The 18,200-nt window shown below is 42.6% G+C and overlaps 5 non-coding genes across 5 annotated transcripts; all 5 read right to left on the bottom strand.

Annotated features, from left to right (window-relative positions):
* Nucleotides 1–5,286: 5,286 nt before the first annotated feature.
* On the bottom strand, nt 5,287–5,359 carry trnaf-gaa (transfer RNA phenylalanine (anticodon GAA)). Its single transcript has one exon. It is a non-coding gene; the product is annotated as a tRNA-Phe (tRNA).
* Nucleotides 5,360–9,895: 4,536 nt separating this feature from the next.
* On the bottom strand, nt 9,896–9,968 carry trnas-gga (transfer RNA serine (anticodon GGA)). Its single transcript has one exon. It is a non-coding gene; the product is annotated as a tRNA-Ser (tRNA).
* A 916-nt stretch (nt 9,969–10,884) lies between these two features.
* On the bottom strand, nt 10,885–10,973 carry trnap-ugg (transfer RNA proline (anticodon UGG)). Its single transcript is given in 2 exon segments — nt 10,885–10,920; nt 10,938–10,973. It is a non-coding gene; the product is annotated as a tRNA-Pro (tRNA).
* Nucleotides 10,974–14,504: 3,531 nt separating this feature from the next.
* Nucleotides 14,505–14,577, bottom strand: trnas-gga (transfer RNA serine (anticodon GGA)). Its single transcript has one exon. It is a non-coding gene; the product is annotated as a tRNA-Ser (tRNA).
* Nucleotides 14,578–15,493: 916 nt separating this feature from the next.
* Nucleotides 15,494–15,582, bottom strand: trnap-ugg (transfer RNA proline (anticodon UGG)). The gene is given in 2 exon segments: nt 15,494–15,529; nt 15,547–15,582. It is a non-coding gene; the product is annotated as a tRNA-Pro (tRNA).
* Nucleotides 15,583–18,200: the final 2,618 nt, after the last annotated feature.

The following is an 18,200-nucleotide window of genomic DNA, read 5'->3' as shown; positions in this document are numbered from 1 at the left end:
TGGATCCTTCTTCAGAGTGTCTTCTTTCACCAGGTAGTTCTGACCTCTGATGATGATGATCGTAATGAGCTTCAATTCGCTGATAGTTTTGGAACTGAACAGATTTCCTTTGCTTGAGGCTACAACATGGAACTCAGTCTGACATGTGGACCCATGGGAGGATTTGAATGCCACCCCTGCATTGAAGAATACAGTTGCATCCATCCAATAAGAGAGCGAGTAGAAGTGACAGTTCAGTCAGTCAAACATTAAACTTTTATTTTCAGGGTGGTGAGTTTGAGTGCCATTTTGTTTTTCCCTTTTTTAAGGCTTCATTAGCAGAGAGTACAAGGAGTGTTTGAAATGAAATTCAGCAAAAGTATGAGAAAGTCTCACTTTGATTCAGGACTCATCTCTCTGCAGCATCTCGCTGTGAAAGATTGAACTTCATCTCATTTCATTCCCAGCTCGGGGTCAGTGCGGCTCAGTGGGACTTCTGGCTGTCTCCTGCTTCACAATCCATCAGTGCTGAGAAAGCAATGGGGAATATTATTCACGGCTCTGTAACCAGAGGACACCGATTTAAGGTGAATGGCAAAAGAACCAAAGGCAACATGAGGAAAAACTTATTTTGCACAGCGAGTGGTTAAGATCTGATATGCACTGTTTGAGAGTGTGATGGAGGCTGATTCAACCATGGTTTTCAAAATGGTATAAAATAATTATCTGAAGTGAAAAAAATTGCATGTTTTCATGGAATACATGAGTCTGTGGCATGAGCTGAGTTGCTCGTGCAGAGAAGCAGCACAAGTACAATGAGCTGAATGGCTTCCTTTTGTTCTGTAACTATTCTATGATCTATGATTCTTTTCAGAGTGAAATCAACACTCACATACAAGAAACTGACAGGTACAATGTAATCCCCACACTAACATACCAGCGAATGCTAGGGACAGAGTAAAACCAATCAGTCCTGGACTAGAAAGTGACAGGTACACTGTAAACTTCGCATTACCAGACAAGAAATTGACAGATACAGTGTGAAACCCACAGTCACGTTGCAGCAGTTGGCAGGTAACGTGTAAAATTCTTTCTTTCATATCCCAACTGCAAGGTACAAAGGAAATTAGGTACAAACCCAGGCTCACACTTCAAAGACTGAGAGATACAAAGCAAAACACATACTCACCTACAAGTACAGAGACGAAGACACACTCAGAGGAGGTGCAGATTCAAGACACATGCATGTAACAGAAACTGATAGGGATAGAATCAAACCCTTTCTCACTTCTCAGAAACTGATAGATCTCGACAAAAGCTGATGCTCACATACAAGTTGTTGAAAGATATGTGGTGAAACTCACAGAGCAATAGCAGAAACAAACAGGTACTGAATAATACCCACAGTCACAGCTCAAAAACTGAAATATACTGAGTTAAACATCACTTTCTCACACCAGAAACTCATGGCTACAAAGTGAAGCTGACTCTATCCTCCCAGGCATTGACAGGTGCAAAAGAAAACACTCACGACGATTCCAGGTCATGAAATGTACGTAATAAAATCTTTCAGCTGAAAGAATAGCATTAATGACAGGTGTGGTACCCAGAATGCTCAGCGGCCTAGAATCCGCCCGATCTGTGACAGGAGCGGGGCGCGCAGGCGCAGTAGAGACAGCTCTGTCAGCAGCTGGAGCTGCGGGTTCGGAGTTGGAGCGGAATATTCACAAAGTGCCAGAAGACTTTGTTGGCTCACACAGCTGAATCAGGGCCTCAGGGCCACAATAACATGAACAATCCCATCTGTATCCCTGCAGATGGCGGTGGTGAGGCTTTTCCCAGTGAGGCTTCCCGAAACGGCGTCGAGAAATGGATAAGAATTGGGGACTGGGCAGGGAGCGTCTCTAAATGAATAAAATTTGGGTACTGGTCAGGGAGCGTCTGTAAATGGATAAGAATTGGGGACTGGGCAGGGAGCGTCTCTAAATGAATAAAATTTGGGTACTGGTCAGGGAGCGTCTCTAAATGAATAAGATTTGGGTACTGGTCAGGGAGCGTCTGTAGATGGGTAAGAATTAGGGACTGGGCAGGGAGTTTCTCGAAATGAATAAAATTTGGGTACTGGTCAGGGAGCGTCTGTAAATGGATAAGAATTGGGGACTGGTCAGGAAGCGTCTGTAAATGGATAAGAACTGGGGACTGTGCAGGGAGTTTGTAAAATTGAATACGAGTTGGAGACTGGGCAGGGAGCGTTTCTAAATGAATAAGATTTGGGGACTGGGCAGGGAGCGTCGATAAATGCTTAAGAATTGGGGACTGGTTAGGGAGTGTTTTATTATTCGTTCGTGGGATGTGGGCGTCGCTGGCTCGATCTCAGCTCGAGTAATGTGTCCAGTTCTGGGCACCAGGCTTTAGAAAGGACATCAAAGCTTCTGAGACAGTTCAGAGGAGATTTACTAGAATGATACCAGAGATGAGGGGTGTCAGTTCTCTGGACAGGCTGGTGAAGCTGGGATTGTTCTCCTCAGAGTAGAGAAGGTTAAGGGAAGATTTAATAGAGATGTTCAGAATCATGAAGGATTTTCATCGGGTAGAGAGGGAGAAACTGTTTCCACTGTCCTGGGGGTCAGTAACCAGAGGACACAGATTTAAAATAATCGGCCAAAAATGTCAAGGGGAGGTGAGGAGAGATCTTTTTACCCAGTAACTGATTCGGATTTGGAATGAATTGTCTGACAGGGTGGTGGAAACAGATTCAATTATAACTTTCATAAAGGAATTGGACAAATATTTCAAAGTGAAATTCTCCAGGATTATGGGGAAATAGGCAGGGGGTTGGACTAATTGCATATTTTTGTTAGAGAGTCAGCAGAGGCACAATGGGGCCGAATGGCCTCCTTCTGTGCTGTATGATTCGATGAACATAAGAACGAGGAGCCGGAGTTGGCAAGTCAGCCACTCGAGCCTGCTCAGCCATTCAATACAATCATGGCTGATCTCATCACGGCAGTTCTTGTTTCTTGCCAGTAGATGTCACTTCACTCCAATGCAGTGAAGTTTACAAATCTGAGAGAGAAACAACAGGAAAGAATTGTTCCCATGATAGTGAATGTGTTGGATTTAGAAATACCAGGAGTGGAGACGAGTTATTACTTGTCTGCTCGATCCCCATAGCCCTGTAAAATTATTTCCTTCAAGTGCCCATTCAAATTCCTTTTGTAATCCTCGATTGTCTCCATTTCCAACGCCCTCGTGGGCAGCGAGTTACAGATCATCACCAATCAGTGTAAAAAAGTTATTGCGCACATTCCCCCTGTACCTCCTGTCCAAAACCTTTAATCTGTGTCCCCTAGTCCTTGTACCAATAGTTAACGGGAACAATGTTTCCTTGCCAACTTATTTAAAACTGTCACAGCCGAAAACACATCCATCAATTCTCCCCTCACTCTCCTTTGACACAGGCAGAACAGCCCTAGCTTTTCCAACCTAACCTTGTAACTAAAATCCTCCATCCCTGGATCCATTCTGGTGAATTACCTCTGCATCCTCTCAAGGACGCTCACATTCTTTCTTAAGTGTGGTAAGCAAAACTGCAAGCAACACTCCAACTGGGGCCTAACCAGAGCTTTATAATGGTTCAGCATAACTTCCCTGCTTTGTACTCAATGCCTCTATTTATAAAGCCCAAGATCCCATATGCTTTGCTAACCACTCTCGCCATATGTCTTGCCACCTTCAAAGATTGATGCACATGAACTCCAAGTCCCTCTATTCCAGCACACTCTTTAGAACTGTGCCATTAAGTAAATATTGCCTCTCCCTATTCCTTATGCCAAAATACATCACCTCACACTTGTCACTATTAAATTCCATCTGCCACCTGTCTGCCCATTCTGCTAGCCTATCATTGTCCTGTTGAAGGCAGTTCATATCATCCTCACTGTTTGCCACTCCTCCAAGTTTGTTGTCATCGGGATATTTTGAGATTCTACTCAATATTCCAAGATCCAAGTCATTTAGCTTTAGCAAAAAAAGCAGTGGTTCTAGCACTGACCCTTGGGGAACACCACTGTCGACTATCCTCCAGTCTGACAAAGAATCATTTCATAAGACTCGCTGTTTTCTGTCCTTCAACCAATTTTCTATCCAATTGGACACTGACCCTCCTATACCACGAACCTCAATTTTGTAAACCCCCTTTTTATGTGGTACCTTGTCAAACGCTTCCTTAAAATCCATATAAACAACATCCACTGCATTCCCTTCATCAACCTGCTCTGTTAGTTCATCAAAAAATGCAGTTAGATTAGTCAAGCATGAACTCCCATTTATAAATCCATTCTCACGCTACTCAATTAACTCGAACCTATCCAAGTGACTGTTGATTTTTTACCCTGATTATTCTTTCTAAAACCTTACCCACCGCTGCTGTTAATCTAACTAGCCTGTAGTTAGCCGGACTGTCCTTACACCCTTTCTTGAATAAGGGCGTCGCATTTGCCACTGTTTAATCCTCTGGCACCTCCCCCGTATCCAGGGAAGATTGGAAGATTATGGCAAACTCTTCCATTATCTGCATCCGCATTTCCTTTCGCAACCTGGGATGCCAGCCATCCAGACCAGGTGATTTAGCTACCCTAAGCACAGCCAGCCTTTTTAGTACCTCCCTCTCTCAATTTGTACCCTCTCCATTGACTCTACTCTCTTCACTTCGACTGATATTTTGTCAAATTCCACTTCCTTAGTGATCACTGATACAAAGTACTCATTAAGTAGATTAACATTGCCCTGCACCTCTAAGCTTATATTATCCTTTTTGTCCCTAATATGCCCGACTCAACCTCTTACTACCCACTTATCATTTACATGCTGCTCGAAGATTTTTGGGTTTCCTTTCATGTTGACTGTCAGTCTATTCTCATAGAAATAGAGAATAAGCAAATATAGAAGATGTAAGTATTTCCCATCCTTGATGAGGTGGAATTTTTTATGTTGTGGGTGATAATGTCTTGGCCCACGAGTGTGGTGGAAGCAGAGACAATCAATTATTTGAAAAGGAAATTAGATGGATACTTGAAGGAAAGAAACTTGCAGGAGGAAAGGGATCGAGGTGGTGAGTGGAACTGACTAGATTGCTCCGGGGAGAGCCAGCATGGACGTGATCGGCCAAATGACCACCTTCTGTGCTGTAAATGACTCTGTGTTGTTTCTCAAATTCAATCCACTGGTGCTTGGTAAATAATTTCAAAGTAAATTGTGCAACCGGAAAATCAGAACCAAGGCAATGGACGCATAAGGAAGCGAAATTGCTGAAACCCGGGATTGAACCAGGGACCTTTAGATCTTCAGTCTAACGCTCTCCCAGCTGAGCTATTTCAACCCTACATTAACAGTGGCTTGGTGTCCTTGTTTTGGAAGAAAATACATACATTCAAGTTTTCCAAAAAATTAAAGAACACAACATGTGAGTAATATTCCCCATTGCTTTCTCAGTACTGATGGATTGTGAAGCGGGAGACAGCCAGAAGTGCCACTGAGCCGCACAGACCCCGAGCTGAGAATGAAATGAGATCAAATTCAATCTTTCATAGTGAGAGGCTGCTGAGAGGTAAGAGTCCTGAATCAAAGCGAGACTTGCTCATTTCAAACACTCCCTGTACTCTCTGCTCATGAAGCCTTAAAAAAGTGAAAAACAGAATGGCACTCAAACTCACAACCCTGCCATTAAAAGTCTCATATTCGACTGACAGAACTGTCACTTCTACTCGGTCTCTTATTGGATGGATCCAACTCCAACACAGGGATGGCATTTAAATCCTCCCATGGGTCCACATGTCAGACTGAGTTCCATGTTGTAGACTCAAGCAAAGGAAATCTGCTCAGTTCCAGAACTATCAGCGAATTGAAGCTGATTACGATCAACATCATCAGAGGTCAGAACTACCTGGTGAAAGAAGACACCCTGAAGAAGGATCCACAATTATTCAAAGGCATCGACAAAGTGAAAAACAAGAAAATCGATGAGTCAATGCAAGCCAAACAACAGAAACACTGAAGAATTCCATTCCATTCCAGTCCAGAACCCAGTCCTGTTGTTTTTGGAGTCAGGTCACAATTGCAGCAACAACTTTATGTTCCCACTTGGCTATCTGTCCATTTAGTTAATTACAATTTTGTCGACAACCTCTTTGAATCCAGTTGTCTGGTCCTCAAGCCAGCTCCGTATGGAAGTCAATTCCACCTTCTGCAAGGCTGAAACCAATAGATAACCTTATTCTAAAAATGCCAGCAGACCAGGGCTCGTCCAGGACTTGAACCCGGGATCTCTCGCATGTTAATTAACCATACTCCCAAAGCGAGAATCATACCCCTAAACCAACGAGCCACTGACAGGTCAGGCTTTATTAGCTGCTGTGGAATTTCACTGGAACCCCCCAGCCAATCATCCATTTTTTTTCAGATCAAAGCAACATCCTGCAAATGCTGAAATAAAAACAGAAAGTGCTGGAAATGTTCAGCAGCTCTGGCAGCATCTGTGCTGTGAGAAACACAGTTAACGTTTCAGGGCACTCACCTTTTGTTTCAGCCATCCTTTCAGACTGCTTCTGTCCATCCAATCTCACTTTCTATTCTATCCACATTCTAACCATTCACTACGTTGCTACATTTTTCATGAATTCCTCATTTCTTTTATTAATGACAATTTTGTATTTCTGGCCTTTGCTTCAGACACCACCACAAGTGGAATCATGTCTCCATCTACCCAATCAAACCACTTCGCTGTCTCCTCACATTGCAATGTTTCTTTAACCCTGACAGACTGTGGAGTTTCTGCTGCTTGATTGCAGTTCTTGCTTCCCGCCAGTAGATGTCACCTCACTCCAATACAGTGAAGTTTACAAATCTGAGAGAGACACAACAGGAAATAATTGTTCACATTATAGTGAATGTGTGGGATTTAGAAATACTAGGAGTGGAGACGAGTTATTATTGCACTCTGCTATTACATCTTTTATAATGGACTCCAGCATTTTCCCCACGACGGATGTCAGGGTAACCGGTATATAATTCGCTGTTTTCTTTCTGCCTCTTTTTTTAAATAGTGGAGTTACATTAACTACCGTCCAATCCATTGGAACTGTTCCAGAGTCGATAGAATTTTGAAAAAAGACCAGAAATGCATCTGCTATTTAAGTACTCTGGGATGTAGATTATCAGGCCCTGGAGATTTATCGGCCTTCAATCCCATCAATTTCCCAAACATTCCCTACTAATACTGATTTCACACAGTTCCTCCTTCTCACTAGGCCCTATGTTCCCCAACATTTCTGGGAGATAATTTGTATCCTCCTTTGTGAAGACAGATCCAAAGTATGTATTTAATTGGTCTGCCATTTCTTTGTTCCCCATTATAAATTCCCCCGTTTCTGACTGTAAGGGGCCCACATTTGTCTTCACTAATCTTTTTCTCTACACATATCTATAGAAGCTTTTACAGTCAGTTTTTATGTTCTCTGCTAGCTTACTCTCATACTCTATTTCCCCCTTCTTAATCAATCCTTTTGTCCTCCTCTGCTAAATTCCAAACTGCTCACAATCTTCAGGTTTGCTGCTTGTTCTGGCCATTTGATATTTCTCCTCCTTGGATCTAATACTTTCCTTAATTTCTTTTGTAAGCCACAGTTGAGCCACCCTTCCTGTTTTACTTTTGCACAGACAGGAATGAACAATTGTTGTAATTCATCCATGCGCTCTTTAAATGCTAGCCATTGCCTGTCCACTGTCAACCCTATAAGTAACGTTCCCCAATCTATCATAGCCAACTCCCGCCTCATACCTTCATCGTTCTCTTTGTTTAGATTCAAGACCCGAGTCTCGGAATCAACTCTCTCACTCTCCATCTTAATGAAGAATTTTATCATATTATGGGCGCACTTCCCCAAGGGCCCCCACACAACAAGATTGTTAACTAATCCTTTCTCATTACACAATACCCAGTCCAGGATGGCCTGTTCTCTAGAGGTGTTATACACCTCTATCAATTCTCCACTCAATCTCCTTTGAGAAAGGCAGAATAATCCTAGCTTTTCCAACCTAACCTTGTAACTAAAATCCCCCATCCCTGGATCCATTCTGGTAAATCGCCTCTGCGTCCTCTCAAGGACCCTCACATTCTTTCTAAAGTCTGCTGAGCAGAACTGGAAGCCACACTCCAATTGGGGCCTAACCAGAGTTTTATAATGGTTCAGCATAACTTCCCTGCTTTTGTACTCAATGCCTCTATTTATAAAGCCCAAGATCCCATATGCTTTGCGAACCACTATCGCAATATGACTTGCCTCCTTCAAAGATTGATGCACATGAACCCCAAGTACCTCTATTCCAGAACACTCTTTAGAACTGTGCCATTAAGTATATATTGCCTCTCCCTATTCCTTATGCCAAAATACATCACCTCACACTTGTCACTATTAAATTCCATCTGCCACCTGTCTGCCCATTCTGCTAGCCTATCACTGTCCTGTTGCAGGCAGTTCATATCATCTTCACTGTTTGCCGCTCCTCCAGGTTTGGTGTCATCGGCATATTTTGAGATTCTACTCTGTATTCCAAGATCCAAGTCACTTACCTTGAGCAAAAAAAACAGTGGTTCTAGCACTGACCCTTGGGGAACACCACTGTCAACTATCCTCCAGTCTGACAAAGAACCATTTAATAAGACTCGCTGTTTTCTGTCCTTAAACCAATTTTCTATCCAATTGGACACTGACCCTCCTGTCCCACGAACCTCAATTTTGTTAACCGCCCTTTTATGTGGTACCTTGTCAAACGCTTCCTTAAAATCCATACAAACAACATCCACTGCATTCCCTTCATCAAGCTGCTCTGTTAGTTCATCAAAAAATGCAGTTAGATTAGTCAAGCATGAACTCCCATTTATAAATCCATGCTCACTCTCCTTAATTAACTCGAACCTCTCCAAGTGACTGTTGATTTTTTACCCTGATTATTCTTTCTAAAACCTTACCCACCGCTGCTGTTAATCTAACTAGCCTGTAGTTACCCGGACTGTCCTTACACCCTTTCTTGAATAAGGGTGTCGCATTTGCCACTGTTTAATCCTCTGGCACCTCCCCTGTATCCAGGGAAGATTGGAAGATTATAGCAAGCCCTTCCGTTATCTGCATCCGCATTTCCTTTCGCAACCTGGGATGTGAGCCATCCGGACCAGGTGATTTATCTTCCCTAAGCACAGCCAGCCTTTTTAGTACCTCCCTCTCTCAATTTGCACCCTCGCCATTGACTCTACTTTCTTCACTTCAACTGATATTTTGTCAAAATCCACTTCCTTAGTGATCACTGATGCAAAGTACTCATTAAGTAGATTAACATTGCCCTGCACCTCTAAGCTTATATTATCCTTTTTGTCCCTAATAGGCGCGACTCAACCTCTTACTACCCACTTATCATTTACATGCTGCACGAAGATTTTTGGGTTTCCTTTCATGTTGACTGCCAGTCTATTCTCATAGAAATAGAGAATAAGCAAATATAGAACATGTAAGTATTTCCCATCCTTGATGAGGTGGAATTTTTTATGTTGTGTGTGGTAATGTCTTGGCCCACGAGTGTGGTGGAAGCAGAGACAATCAATGATTTGAAAAGGAAATTGGATGGATACTTGAAGGAAAGAAACTTGCAGGAGGAAAGGGATCGAGCTGGTGAGTGGAACTGACTAGATTGCTCCGGGGAGAGCCAGCATGGACGTGATAGGCCAAATGACCACCTTCTGTGTTGTAAATGACTCTGTGTTGTTTCTCAAATTCAATCCAATGGTGCTTGGGAAATAATCTCAAAGTAAATTGTGCAACTGGAAAATCAGAACCAAGGCAAGGGACGCATAAGGAAGCAAAATTGCTAAAACCCGGGAGTGAACCAGGGACCTTTAGATCTCCGATCTAACACTCTCCCAACTGAACTATTTCAGCCCTGCATTAACAGCGGCTTGGTGTCCTTGTTTTGGAAGAAAATACATACATTGAAGTTTTCCAAAAAATTAAAGAACACAACATGTGAGTAATATTCCCCATTGCTTTCTCAGTAGTGATGGATTGTGAAGCGGGAGACAGCCAGAAGTGCCACTGAGCCGCACAGACCCCGAGCTGAGAATGAAGTGAGATTAAATTCAATCTTTCATAGTGAGATGCTGCTGAGAGGTAAGAGTCCTGAATCAAAGCGAGACTTGCTCATTTCAAACACTCCCTGTACTCTCTGCTCATGAAGCCTTACAAAAGGGAAAAACAGAATGGCACTCAAACTCACAACCCTGCCATTAAAAGTCTCATATTCGACTGACAGAACTGTCACTTCTACTCGGTCTCTTATTGGATGGATGCAACTCCAACGCAGGGGTGGCATTCAAATCCTCCCATGGGTCCACATGTCAGACTGAGTTCCATGTTGTCGACTCAAGCAAAGGAAATCTGCTCACTTCCAAAACTATCAGCGAATTGAAGCTGATTACAATCAACATCATCAGAGGTCAGAACTACCTGGTGAAAGAAGACACCCTGAAGAAGGATCCACAATTATTCAAAGGCATCGACAAAGTGAAAAACAAGAAAATCGATGAGTCAATGCAAGCCAAACAACAGAAACACTGAAGAATTCCATTCCATTCCAGTCCAGAACCCAGTCCTGTTGTTTTTGGAGTCAGGTCACAATTGCGGCAACAACTTGATGTTCCCACTTGGCTATCTGTCCATTTAGTTAATTACAATTTTGTCGACAACCTCTTTGAATCCAGTTGTCTGGTCCTCAAGCCAGCTCCGTGTGGAAGTCAATTCCACCTTCTGCAAGGCTGAAACCAATAGATAACCTTATTCTAAAAATGCCAGCAGACCAGGGCTCGTCCGGGACTTGAACCCGGGATCTCTCGCATGTTAATTAACCATACACCCAAAGCGAGAATCATACCCCTAGACCAACGAGCCACTGACAGGTCAGGCTTTATTAGCTGCTGTGGAATTTCACTGGAACCCCCCAGCCAATCATCCATTTGTTTTCAGATCAAAGCAACATCCTGCAAATGCTGAAATAAAAACAGAAAGTGCTGGAAATGTTCAGCAGCTCTGGCAGCATCTGTGCTGAGAGAAACACAGTTTACGTTTCAGGGCACTCACCTTTTGTTTCAGCCATCCTTTCAGACTGCTTCTGTCCATCCAATCTCACTTTCTATTCTATCCACATTCTAACCATTCACTGCGTTGCTACATTTTTCATGAATTCCTCATTTCTTTTATTAATGACAATTTTGTATTTCTGGCCTTTGCTTCAGACACCACCACAAGTGGAATCATGTCTCCATCTACCCAATCAAACCACTTCGCTGTCTCCTCACATTGCAATGTTTCTTGAACCCTGACAGACTGTGGAGTTTCTGCTGCTTGATTGCAGTTCTTGCTTCCCGCCAGTAGATGTCACCTCACTCCAATACAGTGAAGTTTACAAATCTGAGAGAGACACAACAGGAAATAATTGTTCACATTATAGTGAATGTGTGGGATTTAGAAATACTAGGAGTGGAGACGAGTTATTATTGCACTCTGCTATTACATCTTTTATAATGGACTCCAGCATTTTCCCCACGACGGATGTCAGGGTAACCGGTATATAATTCGCTGTTTTCTTTCTGCCTCTTTTTTTAAATAGTGGAGTTACATTAACTACCGTCCAATCCATTGGAACTGTTCCAGAGTCGATAGAATTTTGAAAAAAGACCAGAAATGCATCTGCTATTTAAGTACTCTGGGATGTAGATTATCAGGCCCTGGAGATTTATCGGCCTTCAATCCCATCAATTTTCCAAACATTCCCTACTAATACTGATTTCACACAGTTCCTCCTTCTCACTAGGCCCTATGTTCCCCAACATTTCTGGGAGATAATTTGTATCCTCCTTTGTGAAGACAGATCCAAAGTATGTATTTAATTGGTCTGCCATTTCTTTGTTCCCCATTATAAATTCCCCCGTTTCTGACTGTAAGGGGCCCACATTTGTCTTCACTAATCTTTTTCTCTACACATATCTATAGAAGCTTTTACAGTCAGTTTTTATGTTCTCTGCTAGCTTACTCTCATACTCTATTTCCCCCTTCTTAATCAATCCTTTTGTCCTCCTCTGCTAAATTCCAAACTGCTCACAATCTTCAGGTTTGCTGCTTGTTCTGGCCATTTGATATTTCTCCTCCTTGGATCTAATACTTTCCTTAATTTCTTTTGTAAGCCACAGTTGAGCCACCCTTCCTGTTTTACTTTTGCACAGACAGGAATGAACAATTGTTGTAATTCATCCATGCGCTCTTTAAATGCTAGCCATTGCCTGTCCACTGTCAACCCTATAAGTAACGTTCCCCAATCTATCATAGCCAACTCCCGCCTCATACCTTCATCGTTCTCTTTGTTTAGATTCAAGACCCGAGTCTCGGAATCAACTCTCTCACTCTCCATCTTAATGAAGAATTTTATCATATTATGGGCGCACTTCCCCAAGGGCCCCCACACAACAAGATTGTTAACTAATCCTTTCTCATTACACAATACCCAGTCCAGGATGGCCTGTTCTCTAGAGGTGTTATACACCTCTATCAATTCTCCACTCAATCTCCTTTGAGAAAGGCAGAATAATCCTAGCTTTTCCAACCTAACCTTGTAACTAAAATCCCCCATCCCTGGATCCATTCTGGTAAATCGCCTCTGCGTCCTCTCAAGGACCCTCACATTCTTTCTAAAGTCTGCTGAGCAGAACTGGAAGCCACACTCCAATTGGGGCCTAACCAGAGTTTTATAATGGTTCAGCATAACTTCCCTGCTTTTGTACTCAATGCCTCTATTTATAAAGCCCAAGATCCCATATGCTTTGCGAACCACTCTCGCAATATGACTTGCCTCCTTCAAAGATTGATGCACATGAACCCCAAGTCCCTCTATTCCAGAACACTCTTTAGAACTGTGCCATTAAGTATATATTGCCTCTCCCTATTCCTTATGCCAAAATACATCACCTCACACTTGTCACTATTAAATTCCATCTGCCACCTGTCTGCCCATTCTGCTAGCCTATCACTGTCCTGTTGCAGGCAGTTCATATCATCTTCACTGTTTGCCGCTCCTCCAGGTTTGGTGTCATCGGCATATTTTGAGGTTCTACTCTGTATTCCAAGATCCAAGTCACTTACCTTGAGCAAAAAAAACAGTGGTTCTAGCACTGACCCTTGGGGAACACCACTGTCAACTATCCTCCAGTCTGACAAAGAACCATTTCATAAGACTCGCTGTTTTCTGTCCTTAAACCAATTTTCTATCCAATTGGACACTGACCCTCCTGTCCCACGAACCTCAATTTTGTTAACCGCCCTTTTATGTGGTACCTTGTCAAACGCTTCCTTAAAATCCATACAAACAACATCCACTGCATTCCCTTCATCAAGCTGCTCTGTTAGTTCATCAAAAAATGCAGTTAGATTAGTCAAGCATGAACTCCCATTTATAAATCCATGCTCACTCTCCTTAATGAACTCGAACCTCTCCAAGTGACTGTTGATTTTTTACCCTGATTATTCTTTCTTAAACCTTACCCACCGCTGCTGTTAATCTAACTAGCCTGTAGTTACCCGGACTGTCCTTACACCCTTTCTTGAATAAGGGTGTCGCATTTGCCACTGTTTAATCCTCTGGCACCTCCCCTGTATCCAGGGAAGATTGGAAGATTATAGCAAGCCCTTCCGTTATCTGCATCCGCATTTCCTTTCGCAACCTGGGATGTGAGCCATCCGGACCAGGTGATTTATCTTCCCTAAGCACAGCCAGCCTTTTTAGTACCTCCCTCTCTCAATTTGTACCCTCTCCATTGACTCTACTTTCTTCACTTCAACTGATATTTTGTCAAAATCCACTTCCTTAGTGATCACTGATGCAAAGTACTCATTAAGTAGATTAACATTGCCCTGCACCTCTAAGCTTATATTATCCTTTTTGTCCCTAATAGGCGCGACTCAACCTATTACTACCCACTTATCATTTACATGCTGCACGAAGATTTTTGGGTTTCCTTTCATGTTGACTGCCAGTCTATTCTCATAGAAATAGAGAATAAGCAAATATAGAACATGTAAGTATTTCCCATCCTTGATGAGGTGGAATTTTTTCTGTTGTGTGTGGTAATGTCTTGGCCCACGAGTGTGGTGGAAGCAGAGACAATCAATGATTTGAAAAGGAAATTGGATGGATACTTGAAGGAAAGAAACTTGCAGGAGGAAAGGGATCGAGCTGGTGAGTGGAACTGACTAGATTGCTCCGGGGAGAGCCAGCATGGACGTGATAGGCCAAATGACCACCTTCTGTGTTGTAAATGACTCTGTGTTGTTTCTCAAATTCAATCCAATGGGGCTTGGGAAATAATCTCAAAGTAAATTGTGCAACTGGAAAATCAGAACCAAGGCAAGGGACGCATAAGGAAGCAAAATTGCTAAAACCCGGGAGTGAACCAGGGACCTTTAGATCTCCGATCTAACACTCTCCCAACTGAGCTATTTCAGCCCTGCATTAACAGCGGCTTGGTGTCCTTGTTTTGGAAGAAAATACATACATTGAAGTTTTCCAAAAAATTAAAGAACACAACATGTGAGTAATATTCCCCATTGCTTTCTCAGTAGTGATGGATTGTGAAGCGGGAGACAGCCAGAAGTGCCACTGAGCCGCACAGACCCCGAGCTGAGAATGAAATGAGATCAAATTCAATCTTTCATCGTGAGATGCTGCTGAGAGGTAAGAGTCCTGAATCAAAGCGAGACTTGCTCATTTCAAACACTCCCTGTACTCTCTGCTCATGAAGCCTTACAAAAGGGAAAAACAGAATGGCACTCAAACTCACAACCCTGCCATTAAAAGTCTCATATTCGACTGACAGAACTGTCACTTCTACTCGGTCTCTTATTGGATGGATGCAACTCCAACGCAGGGGTGGCATTCAAATCCTCCCATGGGTCCACATGTCAGACTGAGTTCCATGTTGTCGACTCAAGCAAAGGAAATCTGCTCACTTCCAAAACTATCAGCGAATTGAAGCTGATTACAATCAACATCATCAGAGGTCAGAACTACCTGGTGAAAGAAGACACCCTGAAGAAGGATCCACAATTATTCAAAGGCATCGACAAAGTGAAAAACAAGAAAATCGATGAGTCAATGCAAGCCAAACAACAGAAACACTGAAGAATTCCATTCCATTCCAGTCCAGAACCCAGTCCTGTTGTTTTTGGAGTCAGGTCACAATTAAAGCAACAACTTTGTATTCCCACTTGGCTATCTGCACATTTAGTTAATTACAATTTTGTCGACAAGCTCTTTGAATCCAGTTGTCAGGCCCTCAAACCAGCTCCGTGTGGAAGTCAATTCCACCTTCTGCAAGGCTGAAACCAATAGATAACCTTATTCTAAAAATGCCAGCAGACCAGGGCTCGTCCGGGACTTGAACCCGGGATCTCTCGCATATTAATTAACCATACTCCCAAAGCGAGAATCATACCCCTAGACCAACGAGCCACTGACAGGTCAGGCTTTATTAGCTGCTGTGGAATTTCACTGGAACCCCCCAGCCAATCATCCATTTTTTTCAGATCAAAGCAACATCCTGCAAATGCTGAAATAAAAACAGAAAGTGCTGGAAATGTTCAGCAGCTCTGGCAGCATCTGTGCTGTGAGAAACACAGTTAACGTTTCAGGGCACTCGCTTTTTGTTTCAGCCATCCTTTCAGACTGCTTCTGTCCATCCAATCTCACTTTCTATTCTATCCACATTCTAACCATTCACTACGTTGCTACATTTTTCATGAATTCCTCATTTCTTTTATTAATGACAATTTTGTATTTCTGGCCTTTGCTTCAGACACCACCACAAGTGGAATCATGTCTCCATCTACCCAATCAAACCACTTCGCTGTCTCCTCACATTGCAATGTTTCTTTAACCCTGACAGACTGTGGAGTTTCTGCTGCTTGATTGCAGTTCTTGCTTCCCGCCAGTAGATGTCACCTCACTCCAATACAGTGAAGTTTACAAATCTGAGAGAGACACAACAGGAAATAATTGTTCACATTATAGTGAATGTGTGGGATTTAGAAATACTAGGAGTGGAGACGAGTTATTATTGCACTCTGCTATTACATCTTTTATAATGGACTCCAGCATTTTCCCCACGACGGATGTCAGGGTAACCGGTATATAATTCGCTGTTTTCTTTCTGCCTCTTTTTTTAAATAGTGGAGTTACATTAACTCCCGTCCAATCCATTGGAACTGTTCCAGAGTCGATAGAATTTTGAAAAAAGACCAGAAATGCATCTGCTATTTAAGTACTCTGGGATGTAGATTATCAGGCCCTGGAGATTTATCGGCCTTCAATCCCATCAATTTCCCAAACATTCCCTACTAATACTGATTTCACACAGTTCCTCCTTCTCACTAGGCCCTATGTTCCCCAACATTTCTGGGAGATAATTTGTATCCTCCTTTGTGAAGACAGATCCAAAGTATGTATTTAATTGGTCTGCCATTTCTTTGTTCCCCATTATAAATTCCCCCGTTTCTGACTGTAAGGGGCCCACATTTGTCTTCACTAATCTTTTTCTCTACACATATCTATAGAAGCTTTTACAGTCAGTTTTTATGTTCTCTGCTAGCTTACTCTCATACTCTATTTCCCCCTTCTTAATCAATCCCTTTGTCCTCCTCTGCTAAATTCCAAACTGCTCACGATCTTCAGGTTTGCTGCTTGTTCTGGCCATTTGATATTTCTCCTCCTTGGATCTAATACTTTCCTTAATTTCTTTTGTAAGCCACAGTTGAGCCACCCTTCCTGTTTTACTTTTGCACAGACAGGAATGAACAATTGTTGTAATTCATCCATGCGCTCTTTAAATGCTAGCCATTGCCTGTCCACTGTCAACCCTATAAGTAACGTTCCCCAATCTATCATAGCCAACTCCCGCCTCATACCTTCATCGTTCTCTTTGTTTAGATTCAAGACCCGAGTCTCGGAATCAACTCTCTCACTCTCCATCTTAATGAAGAATTTTATCATATTATGGGCGCACTTCCCCAAGGGCCCCCACACAACAAGATTGTTAACTAATCCTTTCTCATTACACAATACCCAGTCCAGGGTGGCCTGTTCTCTAGAGGTGTTATACACCTCTATCAATTCTCCACTCAATCTCCTTTGAGAAAGGCAGAATAATCCTAGCTTTTCCAACCTAACCTTGTAACTAAAATCCCCCATCCCTGGATCCATTCTGGTAAATCGCCTCTGCGTCCTCTCAAGGACCCTCACATTCTTTCTAAAGTCTGCTGAGCAGAACTGGAAGCCACACTCCAATTGGGGCCTAACCAGAGTTTTATAATGGTTCAGCATAACTTCCCTGCTTTTGTACTCAATGCCTCTATTTATAAAGCCCAAGATCCCATATGCTTTGCGAACCACTCTCGCAATATGACTTGCCTCCTTCAAAGATTGATGCACATGAACCCCAAGTCCCTCTATTCCAGAACACTCTTTAGAACTGTGCCATTAAGTATATATTGCCTCTCCCTATTCCTTATGCCAAAATACATCACCTCACACTTGTCACTTTTAAATTCCATCTGCCACCTGTCTGCCCATTCTGCTAGCCTATCACTGGCCTGTTGCAGGCAGTTCATATCATCTTCACTGTTTGCCGCTCCTCCAGGTTTGGTGTCATCGGCATATTTTGAGATTCTACTCTGTATTCCAAGATCCAAGTCACTTACCTTGAGCAAAAAAAACAGTGGTTCTAGCACTGACCCTTGGGGAACACCACTGTCAACTATCCTCCAGTCTGACAAAGAACCATTTAATAAGACTCGCTGTTTTCTGCCCTTAAACCAATTTTCTATCCAATTGGACACTGACCCTCCTGTCCCACGAACCTCAATTTTGTTAACCGCCCTTTTATGTGGTACCTTGTCAAACGCTTCCTTAAAATCCATACAAACAACATCCACTGCATTCCCTTCATCAAGCTGCTCTGTTAGTTCATCAAAAAATGCAGTTAGATTAGTCAAGCATGAACTCCCATTTATAAATCCATGCTCACTCTCCTTAATTAACTCGAACCTCTCCAAGTGACTGTTGATTTTATACCC

The sequence above is a fragment of the Heterodontus francisci genome, unplaced genomic scaffold (genome assembly GCF_036365525.1).
Source record: "Heterodontus francisci isolate sHetFra1 unplaced genomic scaffold, sHetFra1.hap1 HAP1_SCAFFOLD_43, whole genome shotgun sequence".
Taxonomy (NCBI): domain Eukaryota; kingdom Metazoa; phylum Chordata; class Chondrichthyes; order Heterodontiformes; family Heterodontidae; genus Heterodontus; species Heterodontus francisci.
Note: the sequence above shows the minus strand (reverse complement) of the source record. Positions and strands in the feature narration are given on the sequence as shown.